The 24,519-nt window shown below is 30.4% G+C and overlaps 7 non-coding genes and 16 pseudogenes across 7 annotated transcripts; all 23 read right to left on the bottom strand.

The window, feature by feature from the left end:
* Positions 1–742: 742 nt before the first annotated feature.
* Positions 743–861, bottom strand: LOC149660475 (5S ribosomal RNA; annotated as a pseudogene).
* Positions 862–983: 122 nt separating this feature from the next.
* LOC149660474 (5S ribosomal RNA) lies at positions 984–1,086 on the bottom strand (annotated as a pseudogene).
* Positions 1,087–1,223: 137 nt separating this feature from the next.
* Positions 1,224–1,342, bottom strand: LOC149660473 (5S ribosomal RNA; annotated as a pseudogene).
* Positions 1,343–1,476: 134 nt separating this feature from the next.
* On the bottom strand, positions 1,477–1,595 carry LOC149660472 (5S ribosomal RNA). Its single transcript, XR_016369452.1, has one exon. It is a non-coding gene; the product is annotated as a 5S ribosomal RNA (ribosomal RNA).
* Positions 1,596–1,732: 137 nt separating this feature from the next.
* LOC149660471 (5S ribosomal RNA) lies at positions 1,733–1,851 on the bottom strand. Its single transcript, XR_016369487.1, has one exon. It is a non-coding gene; the product is annotated as a 5S ribosomal RNA (ribosomal RNA).
* A 120-nt stretch (positions 1,852–1,971) lies between these two features.
* LOC149660470 (5S ribosomal RNA) lies at positions 1,972–2,090 on the bottom strand (annotated as a pseudogene).
* Positions 2,091–2,227: 137 nt separating this feature from the next.
* On the bottom strand, positions 2,228–2,346 carry LOC149660469 (5S ribosomal RNA; annotated as a pseudogene).
* A 135-nt stretch (positions 2,347–2,481) lies between these two features.
* On the bottom strand, positions 2,482–2,600 carry LOC149660468 (5S ribosomal RNA; annotated as a pseudogene).
* A 137-nt stretch (positions 2,601–2,737) lies between these two features.
* LOC149660467 (5S ribosomal RNA) lies at positions 2,738–2,856 on the bottom strand (annotated as a pseudogene).
* Positions 2,857–3,217: 361 nt separating this feature from the next.
* Positions 3,218–3,336, bottom strand: LOC149660466 (5S ribosomal RNA; annotated as a pseudogene).
* Positions 3,337–3,458: 122 nt separating this feature from the next.
* On the bottom strand, positions 3,459–3,577 carry LOC149660465 (5S ribosomal RNA; annotated as a pseudogene).
* A 361-nt stretch (positions 3,578–3,938) lies between these two features.
* On the bottom strand, positions 3,939–4,057 carry LOC149660464 (5S ribosomal RNA; annotated as a pseudogene).
* Positions 4,058–4,179: 122 nt separating this feature from the next.
* LOC149660463 (5S ribosomal RNA) lies at positions 4,180–4,298 on the bottom strand (annotated as a pseudogene).
* Positions 4,299–4,432: 134 nt separating this feature from the next.
* Positions 4,433–4,551, bottom strand: LOC149660462 (5S ribosomal RNA). Its single transcript, XR_016369451.1, has one exon. It is a non-coding gene; the product is annotated as a 5S ribosomal RNA (ribosomal RNA).
* A 137-nt stretch (positions 4,552–4,688) lies between these two features.
* LOC149660461 (5S ribosomal RNA) lies at positions 4,689–4,807 on the bottom strand. Its single transcript, XR_016369557.1, has one exon. It is a non-coding gene; the product is annotated as a 5S ribosomal RNA (ribosomal RNA).
* A 119-nt stretch (positions 4,808–4,926) lies between these two features.
* LOC149660460 (5S ribosomal RNA) lies at positions 4,927–5,045 on the bottom strand (annotated as a pseudogene).
* Positions 5,046–5,182: 137 nt separating this feature from the next.
* Positions 5,183–5,301, bottom strand: LOC149660459 (5S ribosomal RNA; annotated as a pseudogene).
* A 347-nt stretch (positions 5,302–5,648) lies between these two features.
* Positions 5,649–5,751, bottom strand: LOC149660458 (5S ribosomal RNA; annotated as a pseudogene).
* Positions 5,752–5,888: 137 nt separating this feature from the next.
* LOC149660457 (5S ribosomal RNA) lies at positions 5,889–6,007 on the bottom strand (annotated as a pseudogene).
* Positions 6,008–6,141: 134 nt separating this feature from the next.
* On the bottom strand, positions 6,142–6,260 carry LOC149660456 (5S ribosomal RNA). The gene has a single exon (XR_016369450.1). It is a non-coding gene; the product is annotated as a 5S ribosomal RNA (ribosomal RNA).
* A 137-nt stretch (positions 6,261–6,397) lies between these two features.
* On the bottom strand, positions 6,398–6,516 carry LOC149660455 (5S ribosomal RNA). The gene has a single exon (XR_016369533.1). It is a non-coding gene; the product is annotated as a 5S ribosomal RNA (ribosomal RNA).
* Positions 6,517–6,892: 376 nt separating this feature from the next.
* LOC149660454 (5S ribosomal RNA) lies at positions 6,893–7,011 on the bottom strand (annotated as a pseudogene).
* A 136-nt stretch (positions 7,012–7,147) lies between these two features.
* On the bottom strand, positions 7,148–7,266 carry LOC149660453 (5S ribosomal RNA). Its single transcript, XR_016369466.1, has one exon. It is a non-coding gene; the product is annotated as a 5S ribosomal RNA (ribosomal RNA).
* Between the last annotated feature and the right edge of the window lie 17,253 nt (positions 7,267–24,519).

Below are 24,519 nucleotides of genomic sequence, written 5' to 3'. Positions count from 1 at the left end.
CCCTGCCATTGGGAGGCTAGACGTTTCTCGTAACCCTAGCTGATCGCCGCGTATATCTTAAAACCAAATAAGAGATAAAAACGCATTCGCGTGAACCGATGGTGGAAGCCCTGCCATTGGGAGGCTAGACGTTTCTCGTAACCCTAGACGCTCGCCGCGTATATCTTGAAACCAAACGATGACGAAGGAAGAGAAGCCAGAATGGACTGACTGGCGTCCATGTGGAATGGACAAAGACCTGAAGATGGTGGTGCATAGAAGCTGGTGTCAATGTGGAAATGACGAAGAACAGAAGATGGTGGTGCATAGAAGCTGGAGTCAAGGTAAAATTGACGAAGAACAGAAGTTGGTGGTGCTTGGAAGCAAGCACATACAGACTAGTGTCCATGTGGAGTGGACGAAAACCAAAGCTGGTGGTGTTGGAACTCAAGTAGAATAGCCAGAGGAGACAAACCCAAATTTCCGTGAACTGTCAATGCAGTCCGGAAATTGGGAACACGTTTGCTCCGATACGCAAACTGCGAACGCGGTCACGTGGGGTCTGACAGACAGACACACACACACACACACACACACACACAGACAGACACGGCCGGTGTAATACCTCTCACGTGACATACGTCACTCGGAGAGGTAATTAAGTGAGACAATTTGACCTTCATCTTTTTAAAACAATAACAAAAAAAAACATGTTTGCTTTTTTCATATCTATTAAAATTTAAAAGAGGAAAAAAACCGAAAAAGCCAACGGCACGCAGTGTTCCTAAGTGGTCTCCCTCCCAAGTACTGACTGCGCTCGACGCTGCTTAACTTCAGTAATCGGACGAGAACCGGTGTATTCAGCGTGTTATGGGCTTTGCCGAGAGTGCTAGTTAATAATTTGAATTAAATTAACTTTCATCTTTATAAAACAATAACAAAAAGAAGATATGTTTGCTTTTTTCATATCTGATGGAATTTAAAAGAGGAAACAAAAGTGATAAAGCCAACGGCACGCAGAGTTTCAAAGTACTGACTGCGCTCGACGCTGCTTAACTGCGGTGATCGGAGGAGAACCGGTGTTTTCAGCGTGATATGGCCGTTGCCGAGAGTGCTAGATAATAATTCGAATTTAAATAAAGTGAGACAAATTATTCTTCATCTTTTTAAAACAATAACAAAAAGAAAATATGTTTGCTTTTTTCATATCTATTGGAATTTAAAAGAGGAAAAAAAAGTTAAAAAGACCACGGCACGCAGTGTTCCTAAGTGGTCTCCCTCCCAAGTACTGACTGCGCTCGACGCTGCTTATCTTCGGTGATAGGACTAGAACCGGTGTTTTCAGCGCGATATGGCCGTTGGCGAGAGTGCTAGTTAATAATTCGAATTTAAATTAAGTGAGACAAATTAACAATCTTTTTAAAACAATAACAAAAAGAAAATAAGTTTGCTTTTTTCATATCTATTGGAATTTAAAAGAGGAAAAAAAAGTGAAAAAACCAACGGCACGCAGTGTTCCTAAGTGGTCTCCCTCCCAAGTACTGACTGCGCTCGACGCTGCTTAACTTCGGTGATCGGACGAGAACCGGTGTTTTCAGCGTGATATGGCCGTTGCTGAGAGTGCTAGTTAATAATTCGAACTTAAATTAAGTGAGACAAATTAACCTTCATCTTTTTAAAACAATAACAAAAAGAAAATATGTTTGCTTTTTTGAAATTTATTGGAATATAAAAGTGGAAAAAAAAGTGAAAAAGCCAACGGCACGCAGTGTTCCTAAGTGGTATCCCTCCCAAGTACTGACTGCGCTCGACGCTGCTTAACTTCGGTGATCGGACGAGAACCGGTGTTTTCAGCGCGATATGGCCGTTGCCCAGAGTGCTATTTAATAATTTGAATTTAATTAACCTTCATCTTTATAAAACAATAACAAAAAGAAGATATGTTTGCTTTTTTCATATCTATTGGAATTTAAAAGTGGAAAAAAAGTGAAAAACCAACGGCACGCAGTGTTCCTAAGTGGTCTCCCTCCCATGTACTGACTGCGCTCGACGCTGCTTAACTTCGGTGATAGGACTAGAACCGGTGTTTTCAGCGCGATATGGCCGTTGCCGAGAGTGCTAGTTAATAATTCGAATTTAAATTAAGTGAGACAAATTAACCTTCATCTTTTTAAAACAGTAACAAAAAAAAATAAGTTTGCTTTTTTCATATCTATTGGAATTTAAAAGAGGAAAAAAAAAGTGAAAAAGCCAACGGCACGCAGTGTTCCTAAGTGGTCTCCCTCCCAAGTACTGACTGCGCTCGATGGTGCTTAACTTCGGTAATCGGACGAGAACCGGTGTTTTCAGCGTGATATGGCCGTTGCCGAGAGTGCTAGTTAATAATTCGAATTTAAATTAAGTGAGACAAATTAACCTTTATCTTTTTAAAACAATAACAAAAAGAAAATATGTTTGCTTTCTTCATATCTATTGGCATTTAAAAGACAAAAAAAGTGAAAAAGCTAACGGCAAGCAGTGTTCCTAAGTGGTCTCCCTCCCAAGTACTGACTGCGCTCGACTCTGCTTAACTTCGGTGATCGGACGAGAACCGGTGTATTCAGCGTGATATGGTCGTTGCCGAGAGTGCTAGTTAATAATTCGAATTTAAATTAAGTGAGACAAATTAACCTTCATCATTTTAAAACAATAACAAAATGAAAACATGTTTGCTTTTTTCATATCTATTAAAATTTAAAAGAGGAAAAAAAAGTGAAAAAGCCAACGGCACGCAGTGTTCCTAAGTGGTCTCCCTCCAAAGTAGTGACTGCGCTCGACGCTGCTTAACTTCGGTTATCGGACGAGAACCGGTGTATTCAGCGTGATATGGCCGTTGCCAAGAGTGCTAGTTAATAATTTTAATTTAATTAGTTTCATCTTTATAAAACAATAACAAAAAGAAGATATGTTTGCTTTTTTCATATTTGGTGGAATTTGAAAGAGGAAACAAAAGTGAAAAAGCCAACGGCACGCAGTATTCCCAAGTACTGTATGCGCTCGACGGTGCTTAACTTCGGTGATAGGACTAGAACCGGTGTTTTCAGCGTGATATGGCCGTTGCTGAGAGTGCTAGTTAATAATTCGAATTTAAATTAAGTGAGACAAATTAACCTTCATCTTTTTAAAACAATAACAAAAAGAAAATATGCTTGCTTTTTTGAAATTTATTGGAATATAAATGTGGAAAAAAAAGTGAAAAAGCCAACGGCACGCAGTGTTCCTAAGTGGTCTCCCTCCCAAGTACTGACTGCGCTCGACGCTGCTTAACTTCGGTAATCGGACGAGAACCGGTGTATTCAGCGTGTTATGGGCTTTGCCGAGAGTGCTAGTTAATAATTTGAATTAAATTAACTTTCATCTTTATAAAACAATAACAAAAAGAAGATATGTTTGCTTTTTTCATATCTATTGGAATTTAAAAGAGGAAAAAAAAGTTAAAAAGACAACGGCACGCAGTGTTCCTAAGTGGTCTCCCTCCAAAGTAGTGACTGCGCTCGACGCTGCTTAACTTCGGTTATCGGACGAGAACCGGTGTATTCAGCGTGATATGGCCGTTGCCAAGAGTGCTAGTTAATAATTTTAATTTAATTAGTTTCATCTTTATAAAACAATAACAAAAAGAAGATATGTTTGCTTTTTTCATATTTGGTGGAATTTGAAAGAGGAAACAAAAGTGAAAAAGCCAACGGCACGCAGTATTCCCAAGTACTGTATGCGCTCGACGGTGCTTAACTTCGGTGATAGGACTAGAACCGGTGTTTTCAGCGTGATATGGCCGTTGCTGAGAGTGCTAGTTAATAATTCGAATTTAAATTAAGTGAGACAAATTAACCTTCATCTTTTTAAAACAATAACAAAAAGAAAATATGCTTGCTTTTTTGAAATTTATTGGAATATAAATGTGGAAAAAAAAGTGAAAAAGCCAACGGCACGCAGTGTTCCTAAGTGGTCTCCCTCCCAAGTACTGACTGCGCTCGACGCTGCTTAACTTCGGTAATCGGACGAGAACCGGTGTATTCAGCGTGTTATGGGCTTTGCCGAGAGTGCTAGTTAATAATTTGAATTAAATTAACTTTCATCTTTATAAAACAATAACAAAAAGAAGATATGTTTGCTTTTTTCATATCTATTGGAATTTAAAAGAGGAAAAAAAAGTTAAAAAGACAACGGCACGCAGTGTTCCTAAGTGGTCTCCCTCCCAAGTACTGACTGCGCTCGACGCTGCTTATCTTCGGTGATAGGACTAGAACCGGTGTTTTCAGCGCGATATGGCCGTTGGCGAGAGTGCTAGTTAATAATTCGAATTTAAATTAAGTGAGACAAATTAACCATCTTTTTAAAACAATAACAAAAAGAAAATAAGTTTGCTTTTTTCATATCTATTGGAATTTAAAAGAGGAAAAAAAAGTGAAAAAACCAACGGCACGCAGTGTTCCTAAGTGGTCTCCCTCCCAAGTACTGACTGCGCTCGACGCTGCTTAACTTCGGTGATCGGACGAGAACCGGTGTTTTCAGCGTGATATGGCCGTTGCTGAGAGTGCTAGTTAATAATTCGAACTTAAATTAAGTGAGACAAATTAACCTTCATCTTTTTAAAACAATAACAAAAAGAAAAAATGTTTGCTTTTTTGAAATTTATTGGAATATAAAAGTGGAAAAAAAAGTGAAAAAGCCAACGGCACGCAGTGTTCCTAAGTGGTCTCCCTCCCAAGTACTGACTGCGCTCGACGCTGCTTAACTTCGGTGATCGGACGAGAACCGGTGTTTTCAGCGTGATGTGGCCGTTGCCCAGAGTACTATTTAATAATTTGAATTTAATTAACCTTCATCTTTATAAAACAATAACAAAAAGAAGATATGTTTGCTTTTTTCATATCTATTGGAATTTAAAAGTGGAAAAAAGTGAAAAACCAACGGCACGCAGTGTTCCTAAGTGGTCTCCCTCCCAAGTACTGACTGCGCTCGACGGAGCTTAACTTCGGAGATAGGACTAGAACCGGTGTTTTCAGCGTGATATGGCCGTTGCTAAGAGTGCTAGTTAATAATTCGAATTTAAATTAAGTGAGACAAATTAACCTTCATCTTTTTAAAACAATAACAAAAAGAAAATATGCTTGCTTTTTTGAAATTTATTGGAATATAAATGTGGAAAAAAAAGTGAAAAAGCCAACGGCACGCAGTGTTCCTAAGTGGTCTCCCTCCCAAGTACTGACTGCGCTCGATGCTTCTTAACTTCGGTTATCGGACGAGAACCGGTGTTTTCAGCGTGATATGGCCGTTGCCGAGAGTGCTAATTAATAATTTGAATTTAAGTAACCTTCATCTTCATAAAACAATAACAAAAAGAAGATATGTTTGCTTTTTTCAAATCTGATGGAATTTTAAAGAGGAAACATAAGTGAAAAAGCCAACGGCACGCAGAGTTTCCAAGTACTGACTTCGCTCAACGCCGCTTATTTTCGGTAATCGGATGAGAACCGGTGTATTCAGCGTGTTATGGGCTTTGCCGAGAGTGCTAGTTAATAATTTGAATTAAATTAACTTTCATCTTTATAAAACAATAACAAAAAGAAGATATGTTTGCTTTTTTCATATCTGATGGAATTTAAAAGAGGAAACAAAAGTGAAAAAGCCAACGGCACGCAGAGTTTCAAAGTACTGACTGCGCTCGACGCTGCTTAACTGCGGTGATCGGAGGAGAACCGGTGTTTTCAGCGTGATATGGCCGTTGCCGAGAGTGCTAGATAATAATTCGAATTTAAATTAAGTGAGACAAATTATCCTTCATCTTTTTAAAACAATAACAAAAAGAAAATATGTTTGCTTTTTTCATATCTATTGGAATTTAAGAGAGGAAAAAAAAGTTAAAAAGACAACGGCACGCAGTGTTCCTAAGTGGTCTCCCTCCCAAGTACTGACTGCGCTCGACGCTGCTTATCTTCGGTGATAGGACTAGAACCGGTGTTTTCAGCGCGATATGGCCGTTGGCGAGAGTGCTAGTTAATAATTCGAATTTAAATTAAGTGAGACAAATTAACCATCTTTTTAAAACAATAACAAAAAGAAAATAAGTTTGCTTTTTTCATATCTATTGGAATTTAAAAGAGGAAAAAAAAGTGAAAAAACCAACGGCACGCAGTGTTCCTAAGTGGTCTCCCTCCCAAGTACTGACTGCGCTCGACGCTGCTTAACTTCGGTGATCGGACGAGAACCGGTGTTTTCAGCGTGATATGGCCGTTGCTGAGAGTGCTAGTTAATAATTCGAACTTAAATTAAGTGAGACAAATTAACCTTCATCTTTTTAAAACAATAACAAAAAGAAAATATGTTTGCTTTTTTGAAATTTATTGGAATATAAAAGTGGAAAAAAAAGTGAAAAAGCCAACGGCACGCAGTGTTCCTAAGTGGTCTCCCTCCCAAGTACTGACTGCGCTCGACGCTGCTTAACTTCGGTGATCGGACGAGAACCGGTGTTTTCAGCGTAATATGGCCGTTGCCCAGAGTGCTATTTAATAATTTGAATTTAATTAACCATCATCTTTATAAAACAATAACAAAAAGAAGATATGTTTGCTTTTTTCATATCTATTGGAATTTAAAAGTGGAAAAAAAGTGAAAAACCAACGGCACGCAGTGTTCCTAAGTGGTCTCCCTCCCATGTACTGACTGCGCTCGACGCTGCTTAACTTCGGTGAAAGGACTAGAACCTTTGTTTTCAGCGCGATATGGCCGTTGCCGAGAGTGCTAGTTAATAATTCGAATTTAAATTAAGTGAGACAAATTAACCTTCATCTTTTTAAAACAATAACAAAAAGAAAATATGCTTGCTTTTTTGAAATTTATTGGAATATAAATGTGGAAAAAAAAGTGAAAAAGCCAACGGCACGCAGTGTTCCTAAGTGGTCTCCCTCCCAAGTACTGACTGCGCTCGATGGTGCTTAACTTCGGTGATAGGACTAGAACCGATGTTTTCAGCGTGATATGGCCGTTGCTGAGAGTGCTAGTTAATAATTCGAATTTAAATTAAGTGAGACAAATTAACCTTCATCTTTTTAAAACAATAACAAAAAGAAAATAAGTTTGCTTTTTTCATATCTATTGGAATTTAAAACAGTAAAAAAAGTGAAAAAGCCAACGGCACGCAGTGTTCCCAAGTGGTCTGCCTCCCAAGTACTGACTGCGCTCGACGCTGCTTAACTTCGGTGATCGGACGAGAACCGGTGTTTTCAGCGTGATATGGCCGTTGCCGAGAGTGCTTTTTAATAATTTGAATTTAATTAACCTTCATATTTATAAAACAATAAAAAAAGAAGATATGTTTGCTTATTTCATATCTATTGGAATTTAAAAGTGGAAAAAAAGTGAAAAACCAACGGAACGCAGAGTTTCCAATTACTGACTGCCCTCGACGCAGCTTAACTTCGGTGATAGGACTAGAACCGGTGTTTTCAACGTGATATGGCCGTTGCCGAGAGTGCTAGTTAATAATTCGAATTTAAATTAAGTGAGACAAATTAACCTTTATCTTTTTAAAACAATAACAAAAAGAAAATATGTTTGCTTTTTTCATATCTATTGGCATTTAAAAGACAAAAAAAGTGAAAAAGCTAACGGCAAGCAGTGTTCCTAAGTGGTCTCCCTCCCAAGTACTGACTGCGCTCGACGCTGCTTATTTTCGGTGATGGGACGAGAACCGGTTTTTTAAGCATGATATGGCCGTTGCCGAGAGTGCTATTTAATAATTTGAATTTAATTAACCTTCATCTTTATAAAACAATAACAAAAAGAAGATATGTTTGCTTTTTTCATATCTGGTGAAATTTAAAAGAGGAAACAAAAAGGAAAAAGCCAACGGCACGCAGTGTTTCCAAGTACTGACTGCGCTCAAGGCTGCTTAACTTCGGTGATCGGACTAGAACCGGTGTTTTCAGCGTGATATGGCCGTTGCCGAAAGTGCTAGTTAATAATTCGAATTTAAATTAAGTGAGACAAATTAACCTTCATCTTTTTAAAACAATAACAAAAAGAAAACATGATTGCTTTTTTCATATCCATCCATAACAATACTCATTAAAAGTGATTTCATCTCGATTGATCAATAAATAAAAATGAACCTCGATTTTTAATAACATTTTCTAAATCGACGTTTCTCGGCCAGAGAAAAACATTTTGAGAATTTTTTCACTATTTTAAAATATAACCATTGAAACCATTATTTTTGTACTTTTTGCTTTAATTCAAGCAAATATAACTATATATATCCAAAAAACTGTTAAAATTCAATTTCCAATAAGAAATAGTTGTCACGCATTTTGTATCTTGAAGAAAAAAAAACATGCGATTTTTTCGGTACACTTTTTAAGGAATTTTTTTCTGGACAAATTTTATGACCGAATTCAGCTTATTTACCTATAAAATACTCATTAAAAGTGATTTCATCTCGATTGATCAATAAATAAAAATGAACCTTGATTTTTAATAACATTTTCAAAATCGACGTTTCTCGGCCAGAGAAGCACATTTTGAGAATTTTTTCACTATTTTAAAATATACCACTGAAACCACTATTTTTGTACTTTTTGCTTTAATTCAAGCAAATGTAACGATATTCATTCAAAAACTGTTCAAATTCAATTTTCAATAAGAAATCATTGTCACGGATTTTGTATCTTGAAGAAAAAAAACATGCGATTTTTTCGGTGCACTTTTTAATGCATTTTTTTCTGGACAAATGTTTGACCGAATTCAAATTAATTACCTATAAAATACTCATTAAAAGTGATTTCATATCGATTGATCAATAAATAAAAATGTACCTCGAGTTTTAATAACATTTTCAAAATCGACGTTTCTCGGCCAGAGAAGCACATTTTGAGAATTTTTTCACTATTTTAAAATATAACCACTGAAACCATAATTTTTGTACTTTTTGCTTTAATTCAAGCAAATATAACGATATTCATCCAAAAAACTGTTAGAATTCAATTTCCAATAAGAAATAGTTGTCACGGATTTTGTATCTTGAAGAAAAAAAACATGCGATTTTTTCGGTACGGTACACTTTTTAAGGAATTTTTTTCTGGACAAATTTTTCACCGAATTCAGCTTATTTACCTATAAAATACTCATTAAAAGTGATTTCATCTCGATTGATCAATAAATAAAAATGAACCTTGATTTTTAATAACATTTTCAAAATCGACGTTTCTCGGCCAGAGAAGCACATTTTGAGAATTTTTTCACTATTTTAAAATATAACCACTGAAACCACTATTTTTGTACTTTTTGCTTTAATTCAAGCAAATGTAACGATATTCATTCAAAAAAATGTTCAAATTCAATTTTCAATAAGAAATCGTTGTCAGGGATTTTGTACCTTGAAGAAAAAAAACATGCGATTTTTTCGGTACACTTTTTAATGCATTTTTTTCTGGACAAATCTTTGACCGAATTCAAATTAATTACCTATAAAATACTCATTAAAAGTGATTTCATTTCGATTGATCAATAAATAAAAATGAACCTCGATTTTTAATAACATTTTCAAAATCGACGTTTCTCGGCCAGAGAAAAACATTTTGAGAATTTTTTCACTATTTTAAAATATAACCATTGAAACCATTATTTTTGTACTTTTTGCTTTAATTCAAGCAAATATAACGATATATATCCAAAAAACTGTTAAAATTCAATTTCCAATAAGAAATAGTTGTCACGGATTTTGTATCTTGAAGAAAAAAAACATGCGATTTTTTCGGTACACTTTTTAATGAATTTTTTTCTGGACAAATATTTGACCGAATTCAGCTTATTTACCTATAAAATACTCATTAAAAGTGATTTCATATCGATTGATCAATAAATAAAAATGTACCTCGAGTTTTAATAACATTTTCAAAATCGACGTTTCTCGGCCAGAGAAGCACATTTTGAGAATTTTTTCACTATTTTAAAATATAACCACTGAAACCACTATTTTTGTACTTTTTGCTTTAATTCAAGCAAATGTAACGATATTCATTCAAAAAACTGTTCAAATTCCATTTTCAATAAGAAATCGTTGTCACGGGTTTTGTACCTTGAAGAAAACAAACATGCGATTTTTTCGGTACACTTTTTAATGCATTTTTTTCTGGACAAATGTTTGACCGAATTCAAATTAATTACCTATAAAATACTCATTAAAAGTGATTTCATTTCGATTGATCAATAAATAAAAATGAACCTCGATTTTTAATAACATTTTCAAAATCGACGTTTCTCGGCCAGAGAAAAACATTTTGAGAATTTTTTCACTATTTTAAAATATAACCATTGAAACCATTATTTTTGTAGTTTTTGCTTTAATTCAAGCAAATATAACGATATTCCTCCAAAAAACTGTTAAAATTCAATTTCCAATAAGAAATCGTTGTCACGGATTTTGTATCTTGAAGAAAAAAAAACATGCGATTTTTTCGGTACACTTTTTAATGAATTTTTTTCTGGACAAATTTTTGACCGAATTCAGCTTATTTACCTATAAAATACTCATTAAAAGTGATTTCATCTCGATTGATCAATAAATAAAAATGTACCTCGAGTTTTAATAACATTTTCAAAATCGACGTTTCTCGGCCAGAGAAGCACATTTTGAGAATTTTTTCACTATTTTAAAATATAACCACTGAAACCACTATTTTTGTACTTTTTGCTTTAATTCAAGCAAATGTAACAATATTCATTCAAAAAACTGTTCAAATTCAATTTTACATAACAAATCGTTGTCACGGATTTTGTATCTTGAAGAAAACAAACATGCGATTTTTTCGGTACACTTTTTAATGCATTTTTTTCTGGACAAATGTTTGACCGAATTCAAATAAATTAACTATAAAATACTCATTAAAAGTGATTTCATATTGATTGATCTATAAATAAAAATGTACCATTATTTTTAATAACATTTTCAAAATCGACGTTTCTCGGCCAGAGAAGCACATTTTGAGAATTTTTTCACTATTTTAAAATATAACCACTGAAACCACTATTTTTGTACTTTTTGCTTTAATTCAAGCAAATATAACGATATTCATTCAAAAAAACTGTTCAAATTCAATTTTCAATAAGAAATCAATGTCACGTATTTTGCATCTTGAAGAAAAAAAACATGCGATTTTTTCGGTACACTTTTAAATGCATTTTTTTCTGGACAAATGTTTGACCGAATTCAAATAAATTACCTATAAAATACTCATTAAAAGTGATTTCATTTCGATTGATCAATAAATAAAAATGAACCTCGATTTTTAATAACATTTTCTAAATTGACGTTTCTCGGCCAGAGAAAAACATTTTGAGAATTTTTTCACTATTTTAAAATATAACCATTGAAACCATTATTTTTGTACTTTTTGCTTTAAATCAAGCAAATATAACGATATATATCCAAAAAACTGTTAAAATTCAATTTCCAATAAGAAATAGTTGTCACGGATTTTGTATCTTGAAGAAAAAAAACATGCGATTTTTTCGGTACACTTTTTAATGAATTTTTTTCTGGACAAATTTTTGACCGAATTCAGCTTATTTACCTATAAAATACTCATTAAAAGTGATTTCATATCGATTGATCAATAGATAAAAATGTACCTTTACTTTTAATAACATTTTCAAAATCGACGTTTCTCGGCCAGAGAAGCACATTTTGAGAATTTTTTCACTATTTTAAAATATAACCACTGAAACCACTATTTTTGCACTTTTTGCTTTAATTCAAGCAAATGTAACAATATTCATTCAAAAAACAGTTCAAATTCAATTATCAATAAGAAATCGTTGTCACGGATTTTGCATCTTGAAGAAAAAAAACATGCGATTTTTTCGGTACACTTTTTAATGCATTTTTTTCTGGACAAATGTTTGACCGAATTCAAATAAATTACCTATAAAATACTCATTAAAAGTGATTTCATTTCGATTGATCAATAAATAAAAATGAACCTCGATTTTTAATAACATTTTCTAAATCGACGTTTCTCGGCCAGAGAAAAACATTTTGAGAATTTTTTCACTATTTTAAAATATAACCATTGAAACCATTATTTTTTTATGTTTTGCTTTAATTCAAGCAAATATAACGATATTCATCCAAAAAACTGTTAAAATTCAATTTCCAATAAGAAATCGTTGTCACGGATTTTGTATCTTGAAGAAAAAAACATGCGATTTTTTCGGTACACTTTTTAATGAATTTTTTTCTGGACAAATTTTTGACCGAATTCAGCTTATTTACCTATAAAATACTCATTAAAAGTGATTTCATATCGATTGATCAATAAATAAAAATGTACCTCGAGTTTTAATAACATTTTCAAAATCGACGTTTCTCGGCCAGAGAAGCACATTTTGAGAATTTTTTCACTATTTTAAAATATAACCACTGAAACCACTATTTTTGTACTTTTTGCTTTAATTCAAGCAAATGTAACAATATTCATTCAAAAAACTGTTCAAATTCAATTTTCAATAAGAAATCGTTGTCACGGATTTTGTATCTTGAAGAAAACAAACATGCGATTTTTTCGGTACACTTTTTAATGCATTTTTTTCTGGACAAATGTTTGACCGAATTCAAATAAATTACCTATAAAATACTCATTAAAAGTGATTTCATTTCGATTGATCAATAAATAAAAATGAACCTCGAATTTTAATAACATTTTCTAAATTGACGTTTCTCGGCCAGAGAAGCACATTTTGAGAATTTTTTCACTATTTTAAAATATAACCACTGAAACCACTATTTTTGTACTTTTTGCTTTAATTCAAGCAAATATAACGATATTCATTCAAAAAAACTGTTCAAATTCAATTTTCAATAAGAAATCGATGTCACGTATTTTGCATCTTGAAGAAAAAAAACATGCGATTTTTTCGGTACACTTTTAAATGCATTTTTTTCTGGACAAATGTTTGACCGAATTCAAATAAATTACCTATAAAATACTCATTAAAAGTGATTTCATTTCGATTGATCAATAAATAAAAATGAACCTCGATTTTTAATAACATTTTCTAAATTGACGTTTCTCGGCCAGAGAAAAACATTTTGAGAATTTTTTCACTATTTTAAAATATAACCATTGAAACCATTATTTTTGTACTTTTTGCTTTAAATCAAGCAAATATAACGATATATATCCAAAAAACTGTTAAAATTCAATTTCCAATAAGAAATAGTTGTCACGGATTTTGTATCTTGAAGAAAAAAAACATGCGATTTTTTCGGTACACTTTTTAATGAATTTTTTTCTGGACAAATTTTTGACCGAATTCAGCTTATTTACCTATAAAATACTCATTAAAAGTGATTTCATATCGATTGATCAATAGATAAAAATGTACCTTTACTTTTAATAACATTTTCAAAATCGACGTTTCTCGGCCAGAGAAGCACATTTTGAGAATTTTTTCACTATTTTAAAATATAACCACTGAAACCACTATTTTTGCACTTTTTGCTTTAATTCAAGCAAATGTAACAATATTCATTCAAAAAACAGTTCAAATTCAATTATCAATAAGAAATCGTTGTCACGGATTTTGCATCTTGAAGAAAAAAAACATGCGATTTTTTCGGTACACTTTTTAATGCATTTTTTTCTGGACAAATGTTTGACCGAATTCAAATAAATTACCTATAAAATACTCATTAAAAGTGATTTCATTTCGATTGATCAATAAATAAAAATGAACCTCGATTTTTAATAACATTTTCTAAATCGACGTTTCTCGGCCAGAGAAAAACATTTTGAGAATTTTTTCACTATTTTAAAATATAACCATTGAAACCATTATTTTTGTATGTTTTGCTTTAATTCAAGCAAATATAACGATATTCATCCAAAAAACTGTTAAAATTCAATTTCCAATAAGAAATCGTTGTCACGGATTTTGTATCTTGAAGAAAAAACATGCGATTTTTTCGGTACACTTTTTAATGAATTTTTTTCTGGACAAATTTTTGACCGAATTCAGCTTATTTACCTATAAAATACTCATTAAAAGTGATTTCATATCGATTGATCAATAAATAAAAATGTACCTCGAGTTTTAATAACATTTTCAAAATCGACGTTTCTCGGCCAGAGAAGCACATTTTGAGAATTTTTTCACTATTTTAAAATATAACCACTGAAACCACTATTTTTGTACTTTTTGCTTTAATTCAAGCAAATGTAACAATATTCATTCAAAAAACTGTTCAAATTCAATTTTCAATAAGAAATCGTTGTCACGGATTTTGTATCTTGAAGAAAACAAACATGCGATTTTTTCGGTACACTTTTTAATGCATTTTTTTCTGGACAAATGTTTGACCGAATTCAAATAAATTACCTATAAAATACTCATTAAAAGTGATTTCATATTGATTGATCAATAAATAAAAATGTACCATTATTTTTAATAACATTTTCAAAATCGACGTTTCTCGGCCAGAGAAGCACATTTTGAGAATTTTTTCACTATTTTAAAATATAACCACTGAAACCACTATTTTTGTACTTTTTGCTTTAATTCAAGCAAATATAACGATATTCATTCAAAAAAACTGTTCAAATTCAATTTTCAATAAGAAATCGTTGTCACGTATTTTGCATCTTGAAGAAAAAAAACATGCGATTTTTTCGGTACACTTTTAAATGCATTTTTTTCTGGACAAATGTTTGACCGAATTCAAATAAATTACCTATAAAATACTCATTAAAAGTGATTTCATTTCGATTGATCAATAAATAAAAATGAACCTCGATTTTTAATAACATTTTCTAAATTGACGTTTCTCGGCCAGAGAAAAACATTTTGAGAATTTTTTCACTATTTTAAAATATAACCATTGAAACCATTGTTTTTGTACTTTTTGCTTTAAATCAAGCAAATATAACGATATATATCCAAAAAACTGTTAAAATTCAATTTCCAATAAGAAATAGTTGTCACGGATTTTGTATCTTGAAGAAAAAAAACATGCGATTTTTTCGGTACACTTTTTAATGAATTTTTTTCTGGACAAATTTTTGACCGAATTCAGCTTATTTACCTATAAAATACTCATTAAAAGTGATTTCATATCGATTGATCAATAGATAAAAATGTACCTTTACTTTTAATAACATTTTCAAAATCGACGTTTCTCGGCCAGAGAAGCACATTTTGAGAGTTTTTTCACTATTTTAAAATATAACCACTGAAACCACTATTGTTGTACTTTTTGCTTTAATTCAAGCAAATGTAACAATATTCATTCAAAAAACTGTTCAAATTCAATTTTCAATAAGAAATCGTTGTCACGGATTTTGTATCTTGAAGAAAACAAACATGCGATTTTTTCGGTACACTTTTTAATGCATTTTTTTCTGGACAAATGTTTGACCGAATTCAAATAAATTACCTATAAAATACTCATTAAAAGTGATTTCATTTCGATTGATCAATAAATAAAAATGAACCTCGATTTTTAATAACATTTTCTAAATCGACGTTTCTCGGCCAGAGAAAAACATTTTGAGAATTTTTTCACTATTTTAAAATATAACCATTGAAACCATTATTTTTGTACTTTTTGCTTTAATTCAAGCAAATATAACGATATTCATCCAAAAAACTGTTAAAATTCAATTTCCAATAAGAAATCGTTGTCACGGATTTTGTATCTTGAAGAAAAAAAACATGCGATTTTTTCGGTACACTTTTGAATGCATTTTTTCTGGACAAATTTTTGACCGAATTCAGCTTATTTACCTATAAAATACTCATTAAAAGTGATTTCATATCGATTGATCCATAAATAAAAATGTACCTCGATTTTTAATAACATTTTCAAAATCGACGTTTCTCGGCCAGAGAAAAACATTTTGAGAATTTTTTCACTATTTTAAAATATAACCATTGAAACCATTATTTTTGTATTTTTTGCTTTAATTCAAGCAAATATAACGATATTCCTCCAAAAAACTGTTAAAATTCAATTTCCAATAAGAAATCGTTGTCACGGATTTTGTATCTTGAAGAAAAAAAACATGCGATTTTTTCGGTACGGTACACTTTTCAAGGAATTTTTTTCTGGACAAATTTTTGACCGAATTCAGCTTATTTACCTATAAAATACTCATTAAAAGTGATTTCATATCGATTGATCAATAAATAAAAATGTACCTCGAGTTTTAATAACATTTTCAAAATCGACGTTTCTCGGCCAGAGAAGCACATTTTGAGAATTTTTTCACTATTTTAAAATATAGCCACTGAAACCACTATTTTTGTACTTTTTGCTTTAATTCAAGCAAATGTAACAATATTCATTCAAAAAACTTTTCAAATTCAATTTTCAATAAGAAATCGTTGTCACGGATTTTGTATCTTGAAGAAAACAAACATGCGATTTTTTCGGTACACTTTTTAATGCATTTTTTTCTGGACAAATGTTTGACCGAATTCAAATAAATTACCTATAAAATACTCATTAAAAGTGATTTCATTTCGATTGATCAATAAATAAAAATGAACCTCGATTTTTAATAACATTTTCTAAATCGACGTTTCTCGGCCAGAGAAAAACATTTTGAGAATTTTTTCACTATTTTAAAATATAACCATTGAAACCATTATTTTTGTATGTTTTGCTTTAATTCAAGCAAATATAACGATATTCATCCAAAAAACTGTTAAAATTCAATTTCCAATAAGAAATCGTTGTCACGGATTTTGTATCTTGAAGAAAAAAACATGCGATTTTTTCGGTACACTTTTTAATGAATTTTTTTCTGGACAAATTTTTGACCGAATTCAGCTTATTTACCTATAAAATACTCATTAAAAGTGATTTCATATCGATTGATCAATAAATAAAAATGTACCTCGAGTTTTAATAACATTTTCAAAATCGACGTTTCTCGGCCAGAGAAGCACATTTTGAGAATTTTTTCACTATTTTAAAATATAACCACTGAAACCACTATTTTTGTACTTTTTGCTTTAATTCAAGCAAATGTAACAATATTCATTCAAAAAACTGTTCAAATTCAATTTTCAATAAGAAATCGTTGTCACGGATTTTGTATCTTGAAGAAAACAAACATGCGATTTTTTCGGTACACTTTTTAATGCATTTTTTTCTGGACAAATGTTTGACCGAATTCAAATAAATTACCTATAAAATACTCATTAAAAGTGATTTCATATTGATTGATCAATAAATAAAAATGTACCATTATTTTTAATAACATTTTCAAAATCGACGTTTCTCGGCCAGAGAAGCACATTTTGAGAATTTTTTCACTATTTTAAAATATAACCACTGAAACCACTATTTTTGTACTTTTTGCTTTAATTCAAGCAAATATAACGATATTCATTCAAAAAAACTGTTCAAATTCAATTTTCAATAAGAAATCGTTGTCACGTATTTTGCATCTTGAAGAAAAAAAACATGCGATTTTTTCGGTACACTTTTAAATGCATTTTTTTCTGGACAAATGTTTGACCGAATTCAAATAAATTACCTATAAAATACTCATTAAAAGTGATTTCATTTCGATTGATCAATAAATAAAAATGAACCTCGATTTTTAATAACATTTTCTAAATTGACGTTTCTCGGCCAGAGAAAAACATTTTGAGAATTTTTTCACTATTTTAAAATATAACCATTGAAACCATTGTTTTTGTACTTTTTGCTTTAAATCAAGCAAATATAACGATATATATCCAAAAAACTGTTAAAATTCAATTTCCAATAAGAAATAGTTGTCACGGATTTTGTATCTTGAAGAAAAAAAACATGCGATTTTTTCGGTACACTTTTTAATGAATTTTTTTCTGGACAAATTTTTGACCGAATTCAGCTTATTTACCTATAAAATACTCATTAAAAGTGATTTCATATCGATTGATCAATAGATAAAAATGTACCTTTACTTTTAATAACATTTTCAAAATCGACGTTTCTCGGCCAGAGAAGCACATTTTGAGGGTTTTTTCACTATTTTAAAATATAACCACTGAAACCACTATTGTTGTACTTTTTGCTTTAATTCAAGCAAATGTAACAATATTCATTCAAAAAACTGTTCAAATTCAATTTTCAATAAGAAATCGTTGTCACGGATTTTGTATCTTGAAGAAAACAAACATGCGATTTTTTCGGTACACTTTTTAATGCATTTTTTTCTGGACAAATGTTTGACCGAATTCAAATAAATTACCTATAAAATACTCATTAAAAGTGATTTCATTTCGATTGATCAATAAATAAAAATGAACCTCGATTTTTAATAACATTTTCTAAATCGACGTTTCTCGGCCAGAGAAAAACATTTTGAGAATTTTTTCACTATTTTAAAATATAACCATTGAAACCATTATTTTTGTACTTTTTGCTTTAATTCAAGCAAATATAACGATATTCATCCAAAAAACTGTTAAAATTCAATTTCCAATAAGAAATCGTTGTCACGGATTTTGTATCTTGAAGAAAAAAAACATGCGATTTTTTCGGTACACTTTTGAATGCATTTTTTCTGGACAAATTTTTGACCGAATTCAGCTTATTTACCTATAAAATACTCATTAAAAGTGATTTCATATCGATTGATCCATAAATAAAAATGTACCTCGATTTTTAATAACATTTTCAAAATCGACGTTTCTCGGCCAGAGAAAAACATTTTGAGAATTTTTTCACTATTTTAAAATATAACCATTGAAACCATTATTTTTGTATTTTTTGCTTTAATTCAAGCAAATATAACGATATTCCTCCAAAAAACTGTTAAAATTCAATTTCCAATAAGAAATCGTTGTCACGGATTTTGTATCTTGAAGAAAAAAACATGCGATTTTTTCGGTACGGTACGCTTTTCAAGGAATTTTTTTCTGGACAAATTTTTGACAGAATTCAGCTTATTTACCTATAAAATACTCATTAAAAGTGATTTCATATCGATTGATCAATAAATAAAAATGTACCTCGAGTTTTAATAACATTTTCAAAATCGACGTTTCTCGGCCAGAGAAGCACATTTTGAGAATTTTTTCACTATTTTAAAATATAGCCACTGAAACCACTATTTTTGTACTTTTTGCTTTAATTCAAGCAAATGTAACAATATTCATTCAAAAAACTTTTCAAATTCAATTTTCAATAAGAAATCGTTGTCACGGATTTTGTATCTTGAAGAAAACAAACATGCGATTTTTTCGGTACACTTTTTAATGCATTTTTTTCTGGACAAATGTTTGACCGAATTCAAATAAATTACCTATAAAATACTCATTAAAAGTGATTTCATTTCGATTGATCAATAAATAAAAATGAACCTCGATTTTTAATAACATTTTCTAAATCGACGTTTCTCGGCCAGAGAAAAACATTTTGAGAATTTTTTCACTATTTTAAAATATAACCATTGAAACCATTATTTTTGTACTTTTTGCTTTAATTCAAGCAAATATAACGATATTCATCCAAAAAACTGTTAAAATTCAATTTCCAAAAAGAAATCGTTGTCACGGATTTTGTATCTTGAAGAAAAAAAACATGCGATTTTTTCGGTACACTTTTGAATGCATTTTTTCTGGACAAATTTTTGACCGAATTCAGCTTATTTACCTATAAAATACTCATTAAAAGTGATTTCATATCGATTGATCAATAGATAAAAATGTACCTTTACTTTTAATAACATTTTCAAAATCGACGTTTCTCGGCCAGAGAAGCACATTTTGAGAGTTTTTTCACTATTTTAAAATATAACCACTGAAACCACTATTGTTGTACTTTTTGCTTTAATTCAAGCAAATGTAACAATATTCATTCAAAAAACTGTTCAAATTCAATTTTCAATAAGAAATCGTTGTCACGGATTTTGTATCTTGAAGAAAACAAACATGCGATTTTTTCGGTACACTTTTTAATGCATTTTTTTCTGGACAAATGTTTGACCGAATTCAAATAAATTACCTATAAAATACTCATTAAAAGTGATTTCATTTCGATTGATCAATAAATAAAAATGAACCTCGATTTTTAATAACATTTTCTAAATCGACGTTTCTCGGCCAGAGAAAAACATTTTGAGAATTTTTTCACTATTTTAAAATATAACCATTGAAACCATTATTTTTGTACTTTTTGCTTTAATTCAAGCAAATATAACGATATTCATCCAAAAAACTGTTAAAATTCAATTTCCAATAAGAAATCGTTGTCACGGATTTTGTATCTTGAAGAAAAAAAACATGCGATTTTTTCGGTACACTTTTGAATGCATTTTTTCTGGACAAATTTTTGACCGAATTCAGCTTATTTACCTATAAAATACTCATTAAAAGTGATTTCATATCGATTGATCCATAAATAAAAATGTACCTCGATTTTTAATAACATTTTCAAAATCGACGTTTCTCGGCCAGAGAAAAACATTTTGAGAATTTTTTCACTATTTTAAAATATAACCATTGAAACCATTATTTTTGTATTTTTTGCTTTAATTCAAGCAAATATAACGATATTCCTCCAAAAAACTGTTAAAATTCAATTTCCAATAAGAAATCGTTGTCACGGATTTTGTATCTTGAAGAAAAAAAACATGCGATTTTTTCGGTACGGTACGCTTTTCAAGGAATTTTTTTCTGGACAAATTTTTGACAGAATTCAGCTTATTTACCTATAAAATACTCATTAAAAGTGATTTCATATCGATTGATCAATAAATAAAAATGTACCTCGAGTTTTAATAACATTTTCAAAATCGACGTTTCTCGGCCAGAGAAGCACATTTTGAGAATTTTTTCACTATTTTAAAATATAGCCACTGAAACCACTATTTTTGTACTTTTTGCTTTAATTCAAGCAAATGTAACAATAATCATTCAAAAAACTTTTCAAATTCAATTTTCAATAAGAAATCGTTGTCACGGATTTTGTATCTTGAAGAAAACAAACATGCGATTTTTTCGGTACACTTTTTAATGCATTTTTTTCTGGACAAATGTTTGACCGAATTCAAATAAATTACCTATAAAATACTCATTAAAAGTGATTTCATTTCGATTGATCAATAAATAAAAATGAACCTCGATTTTTAATAACATTTTCTAAATCGACGTTTCTCGGCCAGAGAAAAACATTTTGAGAATTTTTTCACTATTTTAAAATATAACCATTGAAACCATTATTTTTGTACTTTTTGCTTTAATTCAAGCAAATATAACGATATTCATCCAAAAAACTGTTAAAATTCAATTTCCAAAAAGAAATCGTTGTCACGGATTTTGTATCTTGAAGAAAAAAAACATGCGATTTTTTCGGTACACTTTTGAATGCATTTTTTCTGGACAAATTTTTGACCGAATTCAGCTTATTTACCTATAAAATACTCATTAAAAGTGATTTCATATCGATTGATCAATAGATAAAAATGTACCTTTACTTTTAATAACATTTTCAAAATCGACGTTTCTCGGCCAGAGAAGCACATTTTGAGAGTTTTTTCACTATTTTAAAATATAACCACTGAAACCACTATTGTTGTACTTTTTGCTTTAATTCAAGCAAATGTAACAATATTCATTCAAAAAACTGTTCAAATTCAATTTTCAATAAGAAATCGTTGTCACGGATTTTGTATCTTGAAGAAAACAAACATGCGATTTTTTCGGTACACTTTTTAATGCATTTTTTTCTGGACAAATGTTTGACCGAATTCAAATAAATTACCTATAAAATACTCATTAAAAGTGATTTCATTTCGATTGATCAATAAATAAAAATGAACCTCGATTTTTAATAACATTTTCTAAATCGACGTTTCTCGGCCAGAGAAAAACATTTTGAGAATTTTTTCACTATTTTAAAATATAACCATTGAAACCATTATTTTTGTACTTTTTGCTTTAATTCAAGCAAATATAACGATATTCATCCAAAAAACTGTTAAAATTCAATTTCCAATAAGAAATCGTTGTCACGGATTTTGTATCTTGAAGAAAAAAAACATGCGATTTTTTCGGTACACTTTTGAATGCATTTTTTCTGGACAAATTTTTGACCGAATTCAGCTTATTTACCTATAAAATACTCATTAAAAGTGATTTCATATCGATTGATCCATAAATAAAAATGTACCTCGATTTTTAATAACATTTTCAAAATCGACGTTTCTCGGCCAGAGAAAAACATTTTGAGAATTTTTTCACTATTTTAAAATATAACCATTGAAACCATTATTTTTGTATTTTTTGCTTTAATTCAAGCAAATATAACGATATTCCTCCAAAAAACTGTTAAAATTCAATTTACAATAAAAAATCGTTGTCACGGATTTTGTATCTTGAAGAAAAAAAACATGCGATTTTTTCGGTACACTTTTTAATGAATTTTTTTCTGGACAAATTTTTGACCGAATTCAGCTTATTTACCTATAAAATACTCATTAAAAGTGATTTCATATCGATTGATCAATAAATAAAAATGTACCTCGAGTTTTAATAACATTTTCAAAATCGACGTTTCTAGGCCAGAGAAGCACATTTTGAGAATTTTTTCACTATTTTAAAATATAGCCACTGAAACCACTATTTTTGTACTTTTTGCTTTAATTCAAGCAAATGTAACAATATTCATTCAAAAAACTGTTCAAATTCAATTTTCAATAAGAAATCGTTGTCACGGATTTTGTATCTTGAAGAAAACAAACATGCGATTTTTTCGGTACACTTTTTAATGGATTTTTTTCTGGACAAATGTTTGACCGAATTCAAATAAATTACCTATAAAATACTCATTAAAAGTGATTTCATTTCGATTGATCAATAAATAAAAATGAACCTCGATTTTTAATAACATTTTCTAAATCGACGTTTCTCGGCCAGAGAAAAACATTTTGAGAATTTTTTCACTATTTTAAAATATAACCATTGAAACCATTATTTTTGTACTTTTTGCTTTAATTCAAGCAAATATAACGATATTCATCCAAAAAACTGTTAAAATTCAATTTCCAAAAAGAAATCGTTGTCACGGATTTTGTATCTTGAAGAAAAAAAACATGCGATTTTTTCGGTACACTTTTGAATGCATTTTTTCTGGACAAATTTTTGACCGAATTCAGCTTATTTACCTATTAAATACTCATTAAAAGTGATTTCATATCGATTGATCAATAGATAAAAATGTACCTTTACTTTTAATAACATTTTCAAAATCGACGTTTCTCGGCCAGAGAAGCACATTTTGAGAGTTTTTTCACTATTTTAAAATATAACCACTGAAACCACTATTGTTGTACTTTTTGCTTTAATTCAAGCAAATGTAACAATATTCATTCAAAAAACTGTTCAAATTCAATTTTCAATAAGAAATCGTTGTCACGGATTTTGTATCTTGAAGAAAACAAACATGCGATTTTTTCGGTACACTTTTTAATGCATTTTTTTCTGGACAAATGTTTGACCGAATTCAAATAAATTACCTATAAAATACTCATTAAAAGTGATTTCATTTCGATTGATCAATAAATAAAAATGAACCTCGATTTTTAATAACATTTTCTAAATCGACGTTTCTCGGCCAGAGAAAAACATTTTGAGAATTTTTTCACTATTTTAAAATATAACCATTGAAACCATTATTTTTGTACTTTTTGCTTTAATTCAAGCAAATATAACGATATTCATCCAAAAAACTGTTAAAATTCAATTTCCAATAAGAAATCGTTGTCACGGATTTTGTATCTTGAAGAAAAAAAACATGCGATTTTTTCGGTACACTTTTGAATGCATTTTTTCTGGACAAATTTTTGACCGAATTCAGCTTATTTACCTATAAAATACTCATTAAAAGTGATTTCATATCGATTGATCCATAAATAAAAATGTACCTCGATTTTTAATAACATTTTCAAAATCGACGTTTCTCGGCCAGAGAAAAACATTTTGAGAATTTTTTCACTATTTTAAAATATAACCATTGAAACCATTATTTTTGTATTTTTTGCTTTAATTCAAGCAAATATAACGATATTCCTCCAAAAAACTGTTAAAATTCAATTTACAATAAAAAATCGTTGTCACGGATTTTGTATCTTGAAGAAAAAAAACATGCGATTTTTTCGGTACACTTTTTAATGAATTTTTTTCTGGACAAATTTTTGACCGAATTCAGCTTATTTACCTATAAAATACTCATTAAAAGTGATTTCATATCGATTGATCAATAAATAAAAATGTACCTCGAGTTTTAATAACATTTTCAAAATCGACGTTTCTCGGCCAGAGAAGCACATTTTGAGAATTTTTTCACTATTTTAAAATATAGCCACTGAAACCACTATTTTTGTACTTTTTGCTTTAATTCAAGCAAATGTAACAATATTCATTCAAAAAACTGTTCAAATTCAATTTTCAATAAGAAATCGTTGTCACGGATTTTGTATCTTGAAGAAAACAAACATGCGATTT

This window comes from Phalangium opilio, unplaced genomic scaffold (genome assembly GCF_054372755.1).
Source record: "Phalangium opilio isolate 3A_F unplaced genomic scaffold, DU_Popi_V2 ptg000070l_1, whole genome shotgun sequence".
NCBI classification, from domain to species: Eukaryota; Metazoa; Arthropoda; class Arachnida; order Opiliones; family Phalangiidae; genus Phalangium; species Phalangium opilio.
This window is presented reverse-complemented; position numbering and strand designations above follow the sequence as displayed.